General features: G+C 40.6%; 2 protein-coding genes across 2 annotated transcripts in view; one reads left to right on the forward strand and one right to left on the reverse strand.

Moving 5' to 3' along the window:
* The window catches only part of dph1 (diphthamide biosynthesis 1), a 226629-nt gene that overhangs the window by 97572 nt on the left and 108444 nt on the right, over positions 1–20613 (forward strand). Inside the window, exon 7 of the mRNA XM_077541010.1 lies at positions 6356–6515. The gene's annotated coding sequence lies outside the window, so the exon portion shown is untranslated. The remainder of the gene's footprint in view (positions 1–6355; positions 6516–20613) is intronic.
* Positions 1–20613, reverse strand: part of rtn4rl1b (reticulon 4 receptor-like 1b) — a 145330-nt gene that overhangs the window by 81523 nt on the left and 43194 nt on the right. The gene's annotated exons all lie outside the window — the stretch shown is intronic.

Raw genomic sequence — 20613 nt, forward strand, 5'->3', positions numbered from 1 at the left:
CAGTGTGGCGTCAGCTGTGTGACCTTGACACTTGGACGCGTGGAAATAGATACACTCAGCTGACAGGAAGTGAAGAGCGATGAGTAATGACTGTAGAAGGTATTTGTTGTACCATAACCATACGTACTCCCGCACAATCGCATGATCCAAAGAGTTACAGTAGAGCCACTACTCTGCTTTTACAACATAATGTCAACAAGAGATGCCTTCATCGACAGTATATATAGCGTGTGGCTAAAAACAGTAAGATGTATGTCAGTAGGCTGCAGTGTAGTACCAGAGTTATGAAACCCACAATTACAATAAAAAAAAAAGTGGGGAAAAAAATAAGTGTGACTTATAGTCTTAAAATATGGTACAGGCAAAAAATATATACAGTATATTTTTGGTCAAAATATGAGTTCAGCCATTATTTTAAGAGGGTGACAAAATAGTTGAAATGCCTTCAAGCCTTCCGTGGTTAATGCTTGAAGTCGACTACAATTCTGGAGTGGCTGTCTCGTGCCCTCTTCGAGTGCCTGCTGCTGAATAAAGGCGACTTGTGCAGTCGAGTTATTTAAGCACGTCGGTGGCGACGGAATTAGTGAAAGCCCAAGAATACGCCTGTCAAAAATCCCGTCTCCTCATATACCGCTGCCTGCGGGCCACCTTGAATGCTGTAAATAAATGCATGAACACGTGCTGCGGGTGCTAGAAATATTTACATTCAGATGCACACAAAAGCATCTCGAGTGTTTCACAATATTTCTTGTGATGAACAGAATCTTTTCAAGGGACGTTTGCGTCTAGCAAAGGTTTCAGAAATGATTCAGCGAGACGTTTTTCAATGATTAATTCATAAAGACTTGCAAGGAGAATTTTTCTTTTTTTTTTTTTTTTTGCGAGGTATTTTGACACCTCTTACTTCTGAAACCACCCACTTAAAGTGGGGAAATGTCTAGACTTGGTTGCCATGGTGACAACATAAAAAACAGACATTATTTCCCCCTTCCCTGTTGCCTGGTGTTAAAAAACACTCAAGTTGCGGTCGTGCCAACCAAAGACGCAATGAGTCATAAAGTTCTTGCGAGTATTGATGCGTTTCCGCGTGGGGACGTCTCCAAAAATAGCTCTTCGTTTGTTGTTGTTGTTGAAATAAAGTTGGTGTTTTTTTTGTGCGTTAACACAAAAGACACCGATGCATCACAGCGTCGCGTGGCTTTAAAGTCACTGTGCACACTTCATGTTGACGCTTAATCAACTCCATTCTCCTGAATAGTAAAAGCCATTCCGCAAGGTGTATTTACAGCAGCGGAAGCAGAGATCTTGCTGTCAGACCATTTGTGGTAATTGTGGTGGGAGGGCTTCTCTCAAGGATCATTAAGAGCAGCTGTTAAGTTAAGCCACGATGAGCACGATTCATTTATTTGTCTTACGGGGTGCATCACGATGCACTTCTTGTTCTCTTCTTTTAACTCGCTAAGGCCTAAAGCGCCTGCCAACAAACATGCCTCTATGGGCGACTTTAGACTCACCCCTGAAAACCCGACGTTTTCCTGAAAATTCAGCAATATTGTCAATGTCTACCAAATAATTGATATCTCAGCTTCTGAAGCAGATAGAAACATAATTCCAAAAAACATTTTCAGAGCTTACGCCTGTGGCGTTCACACAAACCTCATTTATTAGTAGCCCAGTCTATGTATCTTGCTAATCCATGTCATTGGTTCTTGCAGTTGGCCCATGTCTTTGGTCTGTGTGGATGGTCACAGTCTTTAGTTCTTGAAGCGTTGACACAAGTGGTAGAGCTTTTACAAGTCAAATCTTTTGACTCCAACTTAGAGCACGAAGGAAAGACAATAGACCAGCATTAAAGTGACAGCAGTCACACCTACCAGTGTACAATACAGCCATTAGGCATGAGCTGGGTTTACATGGAGCCACATATTTACTTTACTGTACTTTAATTTATTTAATTCAATCTCCGGTGTAATAACCTTATTTATTGATTGATTGAATTTTTATTTTATTTTTATTATTATTATTAATAATAATAATTAAATCTCTGGTGTAATAACCTTATTTATTGATTGATTGAATTTGTACTTTTTATTATTATTATTATTAGTAGTAGTATTATTATTATTAATTCAATCTCTGGTGTAATAACCTTATTTATTGATTGATTGAATTATTTTTTATTTTATTATCTGTTCTCATTGCTGCTGGACATGTCAATTTCCCAGAGGGAGCCATCCCAAAGGGATCAATAAAGTCAAGTCTATCCGTCCGCCCACTGTATGATTATTTTTTTTGGTCATCATTTCGATCCGAAGCAAATTATTTGACTACAACTACAAACACAGCCTATAGTTAAGGACACATGTTTAAAATCAACCTCGGTCTCCACAGCCCGAGTCAAAGCTGCACTAGATCACATTCTTGTCACTATTTCACTTTGAGTGCAGCAGTCGCCCGAGTCGTCTTTGTCCACAGGCCGGAACATCATGTCTCCATTATGGATGTCTTGAATTTACCCTGACGCCGCCTCGCATCGGGGCGAGCCAGAGTGGAAGGACGTGGAAGGGAGGGGAGCGTGTACAATGTATAAATAACCTCTGTGACTTGGATCCAGTATGAAGCTGCAGATCACAAGTGATGTAGACTGGCCTACTTCTTTTTCTGGTCATCCATCACTGATGTGTGGCCACGCTGCATGATTTATGTTGTCTGCACAACACTGCAGAGAGGAGTGTGGCAGGCCACACCCCCCCCGTTCCATCCTGCTCTAACGCAACGTATCCGTTTTCATTTAGAGAACAAAGAAGGGAGATTGGATGCCATGCTGCTTTTGTTTTGTTTCCCATCCATTTAATGAGGTTAAATATGATCACGACGCCCAGAAAATCTGACAAAGCACGCCTTCTTTGTATGGAAATAACAAAAATGCTTTGCTAAGCTTTCATCAGTCCCAATATTTGGTACAGCTACAAAAGCTGTGCTGTTAGGAAAAATAATTGGTGCTGAAATCGGAGTTGGGCAAAGTAAGGCCTGGGGCCACAAATGGCCCGCTCCGTTCTTTAATGTGGCCCATATTGACCGGTATTTACTTATCAAGAGTCCTGTAATATTTGTTAAATTAATTTAGGCATTTTACCCCTGACATTGTTTAAATAAAATGCACATCAGTGTTATTTATTAAAAAAAAAAAATCTCCATTTTTACTTAAAATTTATGATGGATACAATTTTAAACGGTTAGTAGAAAATTACATATAAATATATACCTTACATATAAATAAATACAAAAAATTTGTTTTCTTTTCTTTTAGTATGCAATCACACTGTTTTAGCATGTTCAAATGTCAAATATAATTTTCATGACCAAACCGGCTCAGCGTTGCTAAGTTTGCAGCTTTTCCAACATCTCTACAATAAAAAAATAAAATAATAATAATAATAATAATAAAAAAAAGGGCAGCAAAATTGTGTCATTTTTTGAGCTATTAATCCTTCTGGGGATGCAGGAGATGCTCATGAGCCTGCAAATGAATGGCGCTTGCTCAAAAATTTTAACTTGCTCATTTAATTTCACACGTGATAGTTTGACAGGCACTCTAGAGATTCAGCTATTTGTGTACAAACAATTGAAAAGTCCATTTCCTTTTCTGGCAGTTTGAATGGGCTTCGTTGCTGAATGTGGAGCATTAAGGTTAACATACCAAAATTCCCACATTCATGTTTAAATTCATCATTTTAGTAGTCTAACTTTGCTCATCAACATCTCGGTGTGAAATGACAGACTCCAACTGCCGTTACAATGTGTTCCTCTAATCAGAATTGTGTATTTTGTATACTCCAGACACAATCAAAGTTATCAACATTTACTTTGTGTCACGCATACAATTAACAAGATTACAGAACAAGTTTGGTATCCAAGCAATGAGACTGCAGTGTAGACATGTTACAATCGCTTTGCTTTTTAGTCTTATACTGCACACAGTCAAAAACTGTCATCATTAGTGCAACAATCTGCGTGTGTTCCACAATGGAGGAAAGCTTTTGATGACAGAGCGAGAGAAGGTTAGAAGAAAAAAAAAAGACGACAAGAGGCGCATGTCTCCATGACCTCTTCACACAATCCTGTGTATTGATTGATTCCCAAGACCGGGGCTCAACCCACATCCAAGGATGCACACATAAGGCACTTTTCCACCGCTGGAACTTTTGGAGAACTTTCCAGTTTACTTTGGTAAAATTCAGTTTGCGCGTTTTTCCACCAACAACAATTTCCGGGGTAATTAAATTCCCCAGGGGGCATCCAAGTACTATCTCAGCTGCAGGGTCTTGCTGAGCCAGGCAAGAACTTTGAGGGGGCGGGCTGCAATGACCAAGGCTTGATTGGATGGTCATATTTGGGGGTGTGTTTTTACACCCGCTGGGCTCATCAAACTCATTTGAATCAATTACCAAGAACTCAAAGACACTGTGGAAACACAATTATAAATTCCCTGCTGAACTTTTACAACCAAGAACTCCCTTTACCCAGAACTTAACGATCCTGGACTTGTTGGTGGAAAAGCAGCTATAGATATGCTTTCTCCCCACAAAAGGTCTCTGAAGTCAACTTAAATAAGAAAAGGAATGTTTCGTAGTCCTCTTCTCCGTTATTATCTGCACAAGTGAGACAGATCAAACACCATCGGAGTGAGGAGCTGCAGTGTTTGTATACTTAATCTCTTAGGAGCAAACGTATGTCAAACTTAAACCATGTCACAGGCTCATTTTGACCTATTTTATACATAAAACATTTGGGAGGGAAAATGATTTTGATATCATGGTAGCCTTCAGAGAACCATGTAAATTCCAACCAGTCCCCAAGGAGATCAACCAGGGCCATTTAGAAAAAAAAGCTAAATTACTTACAATTTTAAATAGATTTGTGAAAACTGATGAAACTTAGCTCTCTTCTAATACTAATTGCTGCAAAACGGAAACAGATAGAAACATACTTTTTTTTCCCCCTGATAAAATAAGAGACTTTAATCTTTCTTTTGATAGGTTCCATGCTTTTATAACAATTGAACACAATATTCTGTGGGCCTTGCAATATCAGTCAAAATTCAGTAAATCAGCCAGGAGCGAACGGGACTGCTTCTGTGAAAATGGCTGGGAGTGAATGAGTTAACCTAGGTTTGATTGAACCCCAAGTCAGTCATGTACAGTACATTCCTGCAACTAAACTAATCGGGGTTGGAATAACAGGGCAAACGGTATCTGGGGATGAGTGAAGGGTGATGCTCATGGGTGAGTCAGGGTGCCACGAAGCAGCTGCGCTTCGGACATGATGTGAAGTAGGTCAGCATTTCGGCTACCATTGTTCTGACTGCCACCAAAATAACGGTTTCCAGTAGTGTGTCACGCTCGTTACATTTTCATGCCAGGGCAAGTCTAGTCTACCGTGTTTGGGACTGTCTTGAATTTTCGTTCTAGAGCAAGCCTAGTTAGCAGGATTGTGTATGAAGAAAGATGTGCTAGTTGTCGCTGGGTATTCCAGCGTCCGTGCCCCCAGCGCATGTCACAATTTCGTGGCCGTGGTTTATGGTAAGGTCAATTCTACCTGTGCAAAGTCCCGGAAAATACCAAAAGAAAGATAACTCCACCCATGTGCACTATTAGACTGGCTAGACTTGCAGTAGGTATGCAAGTAGGGCCAGCACAGACTCAGACGTAGTACAAAATGCTTTACCCGCAATTATAAAAGACCCGTTTTAAGAACCTAGCTCAATGAAAAAGAAAATCCAAACTTCAAGTGCATTTCCTGCTGAGTCATCAGGCATTCACTTGAACAACTGCATGTTCTTGGCTTAAAAAAAAAAAAAAATCAAGGGCCTTCAACCCCTGAGAGCCCCCACCACCGTCTCACCGTCGCAAACTGGCCTCAGTCACAATTGCCATGTTGATGGCTGCAGCATCGTCTGGGCCTGGGGCTTTATTCACACAGCCCGGTTGCTAGGATACCACATTTAGATGCAATAAAAAAAGTACCTGTGTGGGACTTGCACCTGCTACATGAATGGAGGTGACGCCAGCATTCCTCTGTGAAATCCCACTCGTGATTTGATGGACAGTCTTGTCACTCTCGGGGCTGCTTCATTTTAATTCCTACGGCCTCACTCGAGGGGCAAAATCCGCAATCTTCTTCTTTCTATTCAAGCTCGCTTGTGCCTTCCCGGCAGGAAGCTTACAATATAGAATTTAAGGCACTCCAACAATTCTCTTGCAGCTGTTTGTTTTTCAGATTTTTTTTTTTTTTTACAGACCCTCCTTCTCTCTAATAAGCTTCGCTTTCTGCTCATTTACTCTCCCACCCACAGGCCTTTCTTCCGCACAATGCAATACTTGCACATAGGCCTCGAGGAGGGAATAGAACCTTTGAGAGATTCCTTACAAATGAAAGGTAGCAGCGCTCGATATCAAGAACAGTTGGCTGGAAAATGGCTACAAGGGAGCGAGAAATGTCATTGGTCCTCGAGTGTAAGTACGAGATCCATCCATCCATCCATCCATCCATCCATCCAACCATCCATCCTTCTTTCTAGTCCTCATTATGATCACAGTTGAGCTGGAGCCCCAATGGTTCAATATTAAACATATCAAGTATTATATTGCACTGTTTTTAACTTGTGTACAGGACTGTCTCAGAAAATTAGAATATTGTGATAAAGTCCTTGATTTTCTGTAATGCAATTAAAAAAAACAAAAGTGTCATACATTCTGGATTCATTAAAAATCAACTGAAATATTGCAAGCCTTTATTATTATGGCTTACAGCTTAAACAAAACTCAAATATCCTATCTCAAAATATTACAATATCATGAAAAAGTTACAAGTGGCTATTCAACTAATCACTTGAATCGTCTAATTAACTGGAAACACCTGCAAGTGTTTCCAAGTGAATCCAAAATGTATGACATTTTTGTTTTTTTTAATTGCATTACAGAAAATAAAGGACTTTATCACAATATTCTAATTTTCTGAGACAGTCCTGTAGATATAGTATATGGTATAATTTGGAGGGAAAAAAAAAATAAAGAAAAACACGAAAAAAGTTTAATTTAATTGAATTAACATAAAAAAAAGAACTCAACTCTAAACTTAACTGATACAAAATGATGTCATTTTTTTAGGACCAATCACTAATTCATACTGTGCTGAAATTTCCCAACTTAATGTGAGTATTGTACAATGAATATAAAAAGTCTACACACCCCTGTTCAAATGCCAGATTTGTGCGATAAAAAAAATAATAGATAAGCAAATAAAAATCTGCAAATAATATAAATTAAAATATTGCATGAACCAATCACATTCCAACTCATGTTAAATGAGTGTCAGCGGACACCTGCCACCCTTTAAAGTGTCTGATTTAATGTATATGTTTTCAGGTGTTTCAGTAGGCTTTTCCTTCTTTCTAGCTGAAGCTTGAAGGTTTTGTGCTAACATTGACTCCTATTTCAAAGTGTTCAGAATTCCTTCCACCTTGGAAGTTTTTGTTAGAACGCAAAACAAATTCAATAAAAGCCTACTAAAACATAGAAAAGAGATTTCAAAAAAAAAATCATGGTTGGATGAAAAAAAAAAATGCACATCAAGCTTAAAAGATGGCGGCTGTATGCTAAATGTAATGGAATCTTAATTACTGCTTACTGTATGTCCTACTATGACTGACTGCTGTGAAAACAACAGTAAAGCAACAAAGTTGAGACTTTTGCACAGTACTCTATATACATATATCATCTATCTAGTATTTATCTGATGTATTCTTTTCCAATTTGTCAGCATGACAGCGAGTCCATAGAGCAAACAATGAAAAGCAATAGTGTAGTAAAGACCTAGTAGAGCTGCAGGGAGCACATGAATGCCAGCGACGGAAGCACAAAGAGCGGCGGCGCTCGTGTGACGGCCGTCCCGTTGGACCGACACTCCTCGCTGACATTTACTTACTGGGTGGATATGCAGCTGCCGCCTCCTCCTCTCATAAAAAGAAATGTCCATCTGTCACTTTCTTCATTTTTCTTCATCTCCTCAAGGATTTCTTTTTTATATAACCTTGAGTTGTTGTTACTTTGTGTCTTGTATTTCCTACTGCTACAGTATATGTCATAATATTTATGATACCACACATGAGCGTTCTTCTGTTTCCCATGGGACTCATTTGGCCACCAGACTAATGATATAATAGTGTTTGAATGGACTTTTTTTTTTTTTTTTTAATTATTTCAATCAGTGGGAGGTGCAGTAATTTAATCGAACGTTTCATAAATTGTCTTTATAAGGCTTATCAACGATGTTGCAGAATTTATTAAATTACAACTAGCATTTTTTTTAACTTATTTTTAGAGCTGTCAAACGATTAATTTTTGAAATCAGATTAATCACATCTTAGAATTTTGATTAATCACGATTAATCGCTTAATTTAAAAGGCTTTTCATCAACATTTTTTGCCTGACAAATTTAAAATGCACCTGTTATGTTTTAATTTTTTCGGCATTTAATGTTAAGGGGACGTCGTAAAAATTGTTTTGATCCACTGCACATCCTCATCCTTTTTTTTTTTTTTTTTTCTAATCAGTTAATTACTTGCATGATTTAAAGTGGGAAAAAAAATGACCCCAATAGTGTGACATGAACAAATATTCTGAATGTCAAACTCAAACATTTATTAAATTCTTCACTTTAATGCATGTTATGTTTATTTTTCAAACACAACCTGTGCTACCTTTAACGTAGCCATCCGCTATCCAGCTAAAGGATCATCTGCAGTCAAAATTAAAAGTGCGATTAATCTGCGTTAATACATGATTAATGCGATAATTTTTTATGATTAATTAATTAGTTAACACTTTAACTTTGACAGCACTACTTATTTTATATTTATGGTTATTTCTTCAACTTTTTTATTTTAATTTTTTTTAAGAGGCCTCAAATCGTTTATTGCCACTCTTAGCTGAAGCTGTCAAACTAAACGTAAAGGAGAATTACACATTGAGGTTTTTAAACTCATCACATAGCCTCTTCTATCTTAATGCTGAATGCTATTATCAGTGGGTACATGGCAGTGTCATTAGTAATGTTTATCTGCAAACAAAGTGCAGCAGCACAGGTAGACAGAATCTCACAAAATTCACAGCCGTATATTCTTTATCTTCTGTGAAGAACAAGTAATATTACTGCCGTACTGAGAAAACGGGGGAGGAGCTGTATGTCTATGCTGCCCCCAGGTGGATTTCGCGCGTCTTTTCCATTCTATGCTAATATTGTGCTAATATGTTGGCAACAGCATTTAGCTGCACCAGCTAAATTGTGAAAGTATTCTTCATGCAGTACTCCGTTAACTATAGTGAAGCGAAATCACATTTTCCTTTTCTTAAACCCAGTGACCACACTCACACACGCGCGCGCACCAGTTACGCAGTGTTACATATAAAACACCGCGCTTGTGTCTATTCAGAACCATGGACAGCTCCCCCGAGACGTTCCCTGCCTTCTTTGCAGTCGCGAACCGGCGCTGCGAAGATTCCGTCGTCGTTTCCCTACGTCGGCGACGAAGCGGGTATGACAGAAGTATGAGCGCGCGAAAAGGCGAAACCAGCTGTGGCCTGAATGTGTCACGTTCAAACGTCACTTTGTGCACCGGCTGCGGGATTGAACATAAGCGGGAAGAGCACCGGAACGCTTTACGGGGGCGCCATCAGCCTTAATGGAGTCTGAGAGGCAGCTCGAGAATCCATGCGCTTCTTCTGTTTTCTTCACAACATTTTAGTCTAAAAACATTTTTTTTTTTTTTTAGCTCTGAGAAGAGAATGTTTTGGGCCCAAAAAATATTTCTACTTGATATACCCACGACGCTTGCGACCATTTTCCATGCTGTCACATTAGAGTGATTTCAGTTCTGCTGTATATTCATTGTGGATGTTTACCCCTTTGGGTGTTTCATGACTTGTAGCACAATCCTTAATATGTTTTCTAAAGTTTTGTTGCGTCTTCAAACTTCCTCCATCCTTCATATTACCGCCACGAAAACTCCAAACATTTATTGACCTTACGGGTGATGTTTGTAACAGTCAAACGCTTTTAATAGACGGAAATTGGAATGTTTAAAGAAACCTCAAGTCAAAAAATTTCTTTACAATATGTTGTATGCAACCCCACTAGTCTAAACGGGGTATTCAGATTAATATTGCGTTTGTGGATTATGAATTAAGCAGTAAAATCCGCCTGTTTTTTTTTTAATACATCACAGTGGCCATTTTGTCTTGTGATGCCACTTGATGTCGACTGAAAATGACATCACAGTCGCCCATGGCTCAGGTAATGACCAATCACGGCTCAGCTTGTATATGTCACATGACCAAACTCGGCAAACAGCTGTGATGTTATTTTCAGTCGCCAGCAAGTGACAGCACAGGACAAAATGGCCGCCCCTGAGATTGGGGAGGGGGGGTAGTACGAACCCTAAATTCTTCTAAAATGGCTGCTTCAACTCAAGAGGGCTGACACAATTTCAGGCATGGATGATTGAGACTTTATTTATTTATTTATTTATTTATTTTTGCGTGCTGTCATATTACAGAATGGGTGAAATAGTTTTCGGGGCTAATACTTTCTAGGGGGCGCTACAGATCAAGCTTTGAGGGGTTTATTAAAATAAACACTTTTTTTCCACCTCTTGCAAATATTTGTGAAATTTTAGGCCCACAACTTCTTATTTGGAGAAGAAGAATAAACGGCAATTCTGAAAGGAAAAAAAAGAAAAGAAAAGCACAAATTTTTTGATATGCCAAAGCGCAATTTGTACCTCCTTCTCACTCCTATGCTGTCCTTTCTGGCCCAAAATAGTTTGTCTGTTGGGGTATGTTTGTGTCTGTGTGAGTGTACAGTATAAAACAAACACAACAAAAAATAAGCTGATCCTTAAGCAGTTGAACCTGCTTCCTGTCACAAAAAAAGTAGTCCCCTGCACATTGTTGATAGTCGCACAAATCTGCGTGGCATGCAGTCACTTTCTTACAAATGCCACTGAGCTTAATATAAAGTACACACAAAATGGAAAACATGCAAAGGTTTTTTTTTTTTTTTTTTTTTTTTGGGAGGTGGGGGGGTCGGTGGTGGTGAACAAATGCCATTGCTGCCTTGGAGGCATTTCAAGAGAGCAAAGTGTGAAATTAACAATGGAAAAGCAAAAACAAACACGGGCCAGAGTGACGGAATTTATCGCCGACACTGTCCAGCGACAGGAAAAATTTTGGCAGCGCTTGCGTCAGCTCGATGCAGTTGTAAAGAACCCAGGAATATTTCTAAAGAATAAAATGAATATACAATCCGGAGTGCTTTGAGGATGTAGTGCCTTTGATGCGTTCAGGGTTGATGCAAATGAGAATAGATCATTGCCGGCGCCATTTTTTTTTTTTTTTTTTTTTTTGTGCGCGTGTGCTCCCGTCTCGCGAAAGTGATGAGTTCAGACAGACGGCAAGACGAGCGAGCGCTGGTTCCAAAAAGAGCTTGGAAACAATATTGGCTTCAGTCAATGTAAGCAGCGTGAAGCTTATTAGAAGCTTATCTGAATACTCTGCACACGACGCCGAGTAGAAAAATAGGATGTGCCCAAATTACGTGCGACAAAGCCTGCTACAAATATAACCGCAGTCGAACCTGCAATTTACACTGGTGGGAAAGTAGAAGTTATACTTTTTTTTTTCCTGCAAGATCGTGATTAAAAACAAAAAACAAGACATACAATTGTTTGCAGTTACCTGGAATTAGTTTCAATTTAGTCTGCTATTTTTAATTTTAGTCTCAGTTTAAGTCCAATTTCAGTCTCGCTTGTTAGTTTTTATCACCGTTAGTTAACCTCATCCCCTTTTTATTTAGTCCATTTTTAGTCGACTATAAATCTAGAATTTTAGTTTTTATTTTAGTCCAAGAAAACATTTTATTCGTCTAGTTTTAGTCAACAAAACTGTCATCTAGTTTTAGTCAGGACAACCATTTTACCTCTGTATATTTTTTTGTCAGCAGATTTATTGAACTTTTTGAATCTAAAACTATTTCACATAAAATTTTCCTCATCTTTTTGATTATAAACAACTTCACACACAATTACAGTGGATACTATGGCTCCATCCGAATGAACTAGTAAGTTAGCAGTTGCATTATTATTGTTGGATTAGTTAGTTAAGTTATAATTCTAATTTACATTTTTTTTTATTTTTTATTTTTTAACCATTCACCGTGAATCCACCTCCTGTCTGTCCCATGTGCTTGTGCCGTGTGTCACATGACAGTGTCACAGACGTGACAGATTTTCAGAGACAAGATTTTACAAAATCATGTCATTTTCGTCTCGTTTTTGTTCATGAACTAAAATGTCCATAGATTTGAGTCCAGTTTTTATTAAATGGACATTTTTTCTCGTCTTCATTAGTTGACGAAAATGCATACTGATTTAGTCCTTTATTGTTTATTAATGAGGGTTTTAGTCTAGTTTAGTTGTAGTCCAATGAAAAATGTGTGTTGACGAAATGATTTTTGTCTAGTTTTTGTTGGGGCGGATGGATGGCGGTGGATGATAAATTTCCAAAGAGGAGAAATTGTGTAAAGCATCTGGAATACAATGCAGTATACATGGTCTTCATAATAACACAGCAGCTGTTGTCATACTAAATGTGAGCTACCTCGTGATCACAAACATACAATTACTTGAAATAGAGCACAGAATTAGCCACATGCTGCTTCACTTCACTCACGGCAACTTTTTCTGTGATGAATGATGGCACTTCTCGAGGTGATGTGAAAATGTGAAAACGCAGATGCGTGTTTGTGTGCGCGCTTGTGACTTTCAACAAAAAGGCAAAGGTGGAGCCAGATGTGCTTCGCTGCAGGAAAGGCAGGTTGGGAGATGACCTGATGAGCCATGTGGACTCGACTCGCTCATCTGTTGCCACCCACGACGGCTCCCTCGGGGGTCACTTTCACTCGTAAATTGCTCCATTTTACAACTGGGATGGAAAAGTCAACCAAGTGTCATCCAGATTGGTGCGACGGACTTGGAAATAGATTATCAGTCAGAAGTGTGAAGTCCTAAATTGAACTTGTCAAGAGTTTTATCACATTTACTTGTGAGATTGTGTCTAGTTCTTAATGAGATGAGGGGGGACGAGGTTGGCTACTTGAGATTAGCATTGTGGCGATACTGGACATCCCAATGGGATATGAAGCATGTCCCAATGCTAAAGAGAGCTGATAAGAGTCCAAATGTATATGAGGGATTATTTCATGTCCACCACACATAAGCAACTGAAAAGTTACTTTCATAAGAACTGTTCTTGTTGAATCCCCATGTGTCCACTAATTCAATATTAAATTATTTTGCCACTTTGGGTTAAGGTGGTTCTTGCTTATCTTCAGCAAGGTAGGCGGTTTAGCAGTCATGTTACTTTTGTCTTCCACTAACTTGCTGAACAAATCCACTGTCTTGTGCTTGTGCTTGTACTCCATCAGTGTCCTGTTTAGCGCATATTAGCAAATGGTACCGGAGTGGTAGCTTAGAATGAGTTTGTGTCTCTAGTATTCTTGAAGTCTTTGTGCGTGATGTGGCTGCTGGAAATGCAGATGAAAAGTTTCAGTAGCAGGAAAGTGCGACAACAATGCAGGTCGTCATCGTACGTCACTGCTTATGGTGGCGGCTTGCGCTAATACATATAGGGTGACCAGATTTTCTAACTTAAAAACCAGGATGTTTAAATATGCAATGAATTTCATCAAATTGAATCAATCGTGGGTGGCACGGTGGATGACTGGTTAGCACGTCCGCCTCCCACTTCTGAGGACTCGGGTTCGAGTCCGGGCTCGGACCTTCCTGGGTGGAGTTTGCATGTTCTCCCCGTGCCCACGTGGGTCTTCTCCGGGTACTCCGGTCTCCTCCCACATTCCAAAGACATGTATAGCAGGTTATTGGGTGCTCCGAATTGTCCCGAGGTGTGCTTGTGAGTGTGGATGGTTGTTCGGCTCTGTGTGCTCTGCGATTGGCTGGCAACCAGTTCAGGGTGTCCCCCGCCTACTGCCCAAAGCCAGCTGAGATGGGTTCCAGCACCCCCCACGACCCTTGTGAGGAATGCCAAGAAAATGGATGGATGTCAATCGCTAGTCAATCGGGGACAGCGCTAATCAAGTCAATTCAATTCAATTTTATTTATTTTTTAATCCGGACAGTTTTTGGAAACTGGCTGTGCCGTTTACCTCGCACCAATCACATATCGTAACACTGGAAATCGGAAACCGCTACAAGGCTCAGCTTGCGTTGCCTCATCGGCAGGAAGTAGTTTGTTAGCTTCCCAGTGGTCTGCACGCCTTCCGTCATTTGACCTCTGAACAGGCCGAGCTGCTATCTTGCTACAGATGGCCCGCGAGTCAGTTTGATGCTCATTGCTCACCCAGGTACCACTGCTGTCACCTTGCACGCACAGACAGACACACACACACACGCACGCACACGAGTGGCGCTGGCAGCTGACATTGCTCGGAGAGTGCCAAAGGGCCTCGGGCGCGTCCCAGTGCTGCTGGCCAAGATCTCGCACAACTCACTCGAGAGAACTCTCGCTGTGTAAACTAATGCCCTCCTCGAGAGCTAACTAGCGTCATTCACTGACAAATATTTATTATTCATGACACAGGCACACCAGTGGTGCAAAATTTGGCCTGTGACCAACACGGGTTTGAGACTGGTGAATGGCGCGCTTGCTGCTTGTAGTTACATCCACTAACCGGTGGACCAGTTGGCTAACTAAGTTCAGTATTAAACCTTTTGGACTTTGTCATCCAGTGTAGTCAAAGCCAAAAATCAGTCAGTAGCCCCTTTCTGTTCTGTGCTGGAGTCGGATCCCAAAGTGCAGACACAAATTGGGTTTGAAGCTAACTATTTATTCACATCGAAAGGCGAGAAACAACGAAAGCTGCACAGATGAACAGAAAGCAATAATCCGGCAAATACACAATTCTCACACTGCTACTACAGACAGTGAATCGATCTGATTGGTTGTGGCTAAGTAAAGGACGAAAGAACAACATCACCAAACTGTCACATAGAAAAAAAAAAAAAACAGTTGAAACTGGATGCTGTTACAACAATTTCAAAACAGACATGTAATGGGGTCATGAACTCCGGCGCCCAGGCCCAGACATGACACTTTCACACTGCCTTCCTGGCAAATTGCAAATTCACACAAACGTGCGTTTACGTACACAATGGCTGATGATTAGATGTGCGGTGACATCAGAGTCAGGTGTTAAATGGTCAGAAAAATCCCATAAGAACAGTTCCAACGATCAACAAGAAATTGGGTGGACAAAAGTCTTGAGGATCCACACACAAAATTGAACAGAAGGTCAGCCATTTTGGAAGAATTCCAGGGTTCATACTTTCATACCAACTTACTTTTGTATTTACTCTTACTAGGGAATTTTCCAAAATGAGACGCTTCTGTGAAGCTTCATTCCGGTCCTCGAGGTCCGGAGTACTGCAGGTTTTCGATGTTTCCGCCTACCAACATACCTGATACTAAAAGATCTTAGACGATACTAAATTGGGTGGTCATGTCTATTACATGATGCCTGAAAAGATCTCAGAAATCATGCCTGAAATCGAACAGGAAATCTGCCATATTGTTTTGAGGCAGCCATGGCTCATGTTTTGACAAAACTAAGTTTAACCGGAGCATCGCGTCAAAGTCTCACTCAGTGGGACTACCTGGAAAAACCCCTTGAGACCAGTTTCACCGATCAACAAGAAATTGGATGGAAATGTCTGTTATGACACGCAAAAACTCTCAACAAAATTGAATAGGAAGTCAACCATTTTGGTTTGACGTGGCCATTTTGGGTGAATTTCAGGGCTCCTACTTTCGTACAGACCTGCATAGAAATTCCTACTAGGAATTTTGCTCAAATGAACTCGAATCAAAAGCTGGTATCCTAGCTAGATGGTTGGCACTAAATCATAAAGCTTATAGGCCTACGGCGCCATCTATTGTGGGCAGAGAGTATCTTCAAAGTCTCTCATGCAGTACCGTAATCTGGGGTAATAAGAGACGATAATAAATTGGGTGGACATTTCTCATGCCTGAAATTGAACAGAAAATCTACCATCTCTACCATTTTAGGTGAATTCCAGAGCTCATGTCTTGACGAACATAGCGTCAAAGTCTCTCACTTAGTAGTGCACCCTGGAAATATGGAGAGAGGAAAATATCGGCCCCGATCACCAATTTCACAATCGACACAAAATTAGTTGGCCGCGTCTACCATAACAGGATGCATGGAAAAAGCACCCATGCCTGAAATTAAACAGGATGTTGGACGTTTTTAATTTGAATCTTCAAGCAACCATTTCTGGTCAATTCCAGGGCTGATCAAGCCCAAATGATCCCCAATCGGAAGCAGGTATCCAAGACAGATGGGCGATGCTAATTTGCCAAGTTATTAATTTTTTTTTTTGCCTTTGCCAAACGTTGGTAGACCATGGCGTCCCAAGTTTGATGATCTTTTCAAGGACTTTCCAATAAAAACGGGGTGGGATCATTGCTTGCAGCGTTTTTCATTTCGCTCGAGTCGCACTTGCCCTTCACGTGCTCCCGTCAGCCAAGTCATCAATAACATGACGAGACAACACGAGAGCCGCCGACATGTTTTGCCAGCTGTCGTTTCAAGGCTTGTAAACACGCCCCACCTGTACGAGCACACGCGTGTAGCTTATTAACAGCGCCCTTGTTGACATTGTGCCACGTAAAGGGCACTTTGTGTGTTTGCACAGGGAGTGCGCGTGTGTGTGCCTTTCAGATCTTTTGACTTGCCGCGTGTGTGTTAAGAGTGTTAATGCGTTCCGAGTGCTGCGCGTTCTCTTTGAAGACTTTGAAGTAGTCAGACAGATGAAAGCGTTTTCTCTCACTGATGCCCCCCCCCCACACCCACCGCACCCTCGTCCTATAACCCCCCCCTCTCCACCTCGCTTTCCCGCCGTAATCCGACGGCGTGCCAGACAGGCTCCGCCTTCCGCCCTCGCCGTCACGTTGACGTGCGCCACGCCACTCATTTTCTTTTTGAAGGGAAATGGATTTAAGAGAAGAGCCTCGGAGCACTTTTGTCAGGTGAATGTCGCTCAGGGGAGTGCACGGATGGCTACATCCTTGCTAAGAGCGGGTAGAAAGAAAAGACACCACACTTTTTAAAGCTCCCCACCATCCACTTACTGCCTTAAATATTTGCAAAATACGGTACCAGTAAAAATGATGAGTAATTACCATATAAAAGGAAATACAACCATGAATAAAAGCAGAGGTCGGCATTCCGTCAATATTAACTCATTCACTGCCTTTGACAAGTATACTTGTCAATTGTATTTTTTAGAGCGGTGCTAAATGGGGGCGAATCTGAGCATGCTCCACTGTAAATATCAAACTTGGAAACAACTTTACTGATGCCCAACCACCGGTAGATGACATCATTGCCCCATTTTATAGGAAATAAACACAGTTTCAGAGTCCATGGGAGAAATGGCTGTATTTTGGCAAACCTACATTTTTCTGCTGTCAATTATAAAAGAACGGGACGGGACAAAAAGTAGGGAGTCTATTCTGTTATTTGGTAGATTCGGTTTATATATAATTATTGAATGTAATATCACGTGAGTATTGGAAATGTAAAAATTTTCTATAATGACTGGCAGTGAATGAGTTAACTGAAGGTCCATCAATCCGTCAATGACTGATGGCCATTTCGTTGACGATTAGCGGGAAACTTTGAGAAATTGACTAACTTAGTTAGCATTGACGGAAAGGAGTTTTCGTCCGTCAATATAATCGTCAAACCCGTCAATAATTTACTCAATCCGTCAATGACGGACATCCCATTTTTCTGACGGATTGACGGAACATTGACGGAAGGATTGACGGATGCTCATTTTGATGAGCGATCCACGAATGACGGATTGACGGTTTGGCTTGAAATATTAACGGATTGATGATGACGGAAGGATGTCAAGTTGGCTATCGGCGGTAAATGCATGACTACTGCTACGTGTATGGCGGTTGTGGCTCAGGAGGTAGAGCGGGTCGTCCAGTAACCGAAGGGTTAGCTGTTTGAATCCCGCTCTCTTCGAGTCAAGTGTTGTGTCCTTGGGCAAGAGTGTGAATGTGAGTATGTGAATAATGTGTAAGTGTGCTACAGAAAAGTGTCATATAAATTTGATATATTACTATATTATTATATTACTCTTACTTCTTCCTCTTCAATTTCTTCTTCTGCTTTCTTTCGGCAGTTGGCAAATATATTTGATGCCTTCCCGCCATCTTTGGACCACCTGTAGTAATGCATCAAAAGTATTCGGAGACCACCAACACAATTAGTGAACGGGGATTATAGCTGCCAGTCCAAGCTATAATTTGAATATAAACAAGTCGTGCGGGGTATAAAACGCAGGACCAGACAAATAACGAAAATGCAATAGCTCCAATGTTGACCTGAGATCAATCTGGTTTTGGTTATAAAACCAAAACCGTCCTTTTAAAAAAAAAAAAAAAAAAAATTGCAATGTAATTCCTGAAGGACTGATCAAATAGAGTTTAAAAGAGAACGAATCTTATATTATACTACCAGTTAGGCTCTTTGATATAAGACATTCTGTTAGGATTCCAAGTATCTACCCCGTTGTTCACTTCTGTGACAAAATTGATTATAAAAACTTGGAGCAACCATACAAACATGTATTCACAGAGCCGAGCTTGTGCTCTCCTTACTAACATGCTAACGTCCTAATCCGTTCAAATTAGTGCTGATAACGCTGAGCCAAGTGAAGATCAACATGCTCTTCCCAAGTGCGTCATGTAAATATGCGCTTTTCATCGTTAGTTGACAGCCTAATTTGCTGCTACCTAGCGCTTAGGTCAGTCTACTCCCAGCAAGTCCTGTGCAAAGACGGAGACAGCGGACAACATTAGAAAGTGGAATGAAAAGTTGTGTGTGCGTGGGGCGGGAAGGGGGCGGAAGATGGGCCATGGCGTCCCACATTCATCAGCGTGAATGTCAGAGAGAAGAGATTAGCGTGCCGACGAACTTGGCGGAGGTTAATTCGGGAGCGGGCCAAGCGTTTGTAACCCGGCAAAAAAAAGGGAGATTAATTACTGTGACGGCGTCCATGCATGAAGCTCGCTTGCTCCTCCTGTTTGCGCTCGTTTTCATGCTTGAAATTGTACGCGGTGGTACGGATCAACCCTTGCTTAGCTCGCGTTCGATTCAAAGCAACTTTTGTTCCTGTTAGAAAGGGCAGGACAACTAATGAAGAAAAAAAAAAGAAATATATGTTGTAAAGACACCATGAGGACAATGTACTAGAGGAGAACTGTAGGACAAAACGATTCAAAGCAGTAGTGACAAGCATATGGCAGCTAGCCAGGCGGCAGATAGCCCGAGAAGCTAAACCAACAATCTACTTCTTCACTCGGTGCCTCTTCTTGTCAAACAGATGGACGATACAAGTCACTGGCGATCCGAATCAAAGTCCTATTTGTTGACAAAAAGTCATGACAACAGCCATGTGAAGTCAAAGACAATGAAACAAAAAGAGGATGTTTCATACCCACCAAATTCAAACCGGTGGCATCGTGTAACAGAACCACCACTTCTGATATGTCATTCACAGGCCACATGCAGTTAGCATGAGTTAATAGAAACAGACATCATCACTCGTTTTTGTCGACAAATATCAACAGAGATGGACTCACATGGACATTTAGCCAATGTCCGAATCAAAACAGGCCTCGACACTGCGACCAATTCGCCAACTTTACGGCCTGTGCCGGTGAAAAACTAATCCAGTCGATCTAATCCAGCACGGCGCGAGTACATGTTTTAATGAGAGCTGCAACGAAGCAGTTAATAATTGCAAATATTTAAACAATGTAGGATTTCTATCAATCTATAAAAGTTGGCATACATTAACTCATTTGCTCCCAATAACGTGTAAATATGTTTTTTTTAATGTTTTAATTGTCCCAAAAACGTATTTATACGTTTTTTTGTATTTTTTATGCTAGAGCATACAGAAGGCTTTGATGCAGTCTCTCAACTGCAAAGAACGGTTGCAGAAATGGTAGTTATTACACAAACGGCCAGTAGGTGGCAGCAGAGCAAAGGAGATCAACCAGGGCCAGCTAGAAAAAAAGCTAAAGTACTTGTAAATAGATTTGTGAAAACTGATGAAACTTAGCTCTCTTTTAATGCTAATTGCTGCAAAACGGAAACAGATAGAAACATGCTTTTTTTTCCTGATGAAAGAAGAGACTTTAATGTTTCTTTTGATAGGTTCCATGCTTTTATAGCAATTGAACACAATATTCTGTGGTTCCCTGCAAAATCAGTCAAAATTCAGTAAAACAGCCAGGAGCGAACGGGATTGCTTCTGTGAAAATGGCTTGGAGTGAATGAGTTAAGCATTTGACAGATGAAGTCATGATTTTGAATATAAATGTATATATTTAAAAAAAATCATTTCGGAAAGAAGACAGTTTGCGTGAGACGTT

This window comes from Festucalex cinctus, chromosome 13, assembly GCF_051991245.1.
Source record: "Festucalex cinctus isolate MCC-2025b chromosome 13, RoL_Fcin_1.0, whole genome shotgun sequence".
NCBI lineage: Eukaryota > Metazoa > Chordata > Actinopteri > Syngnathiformes > Syngnathidae > Festucalex > Festucalex cinctus.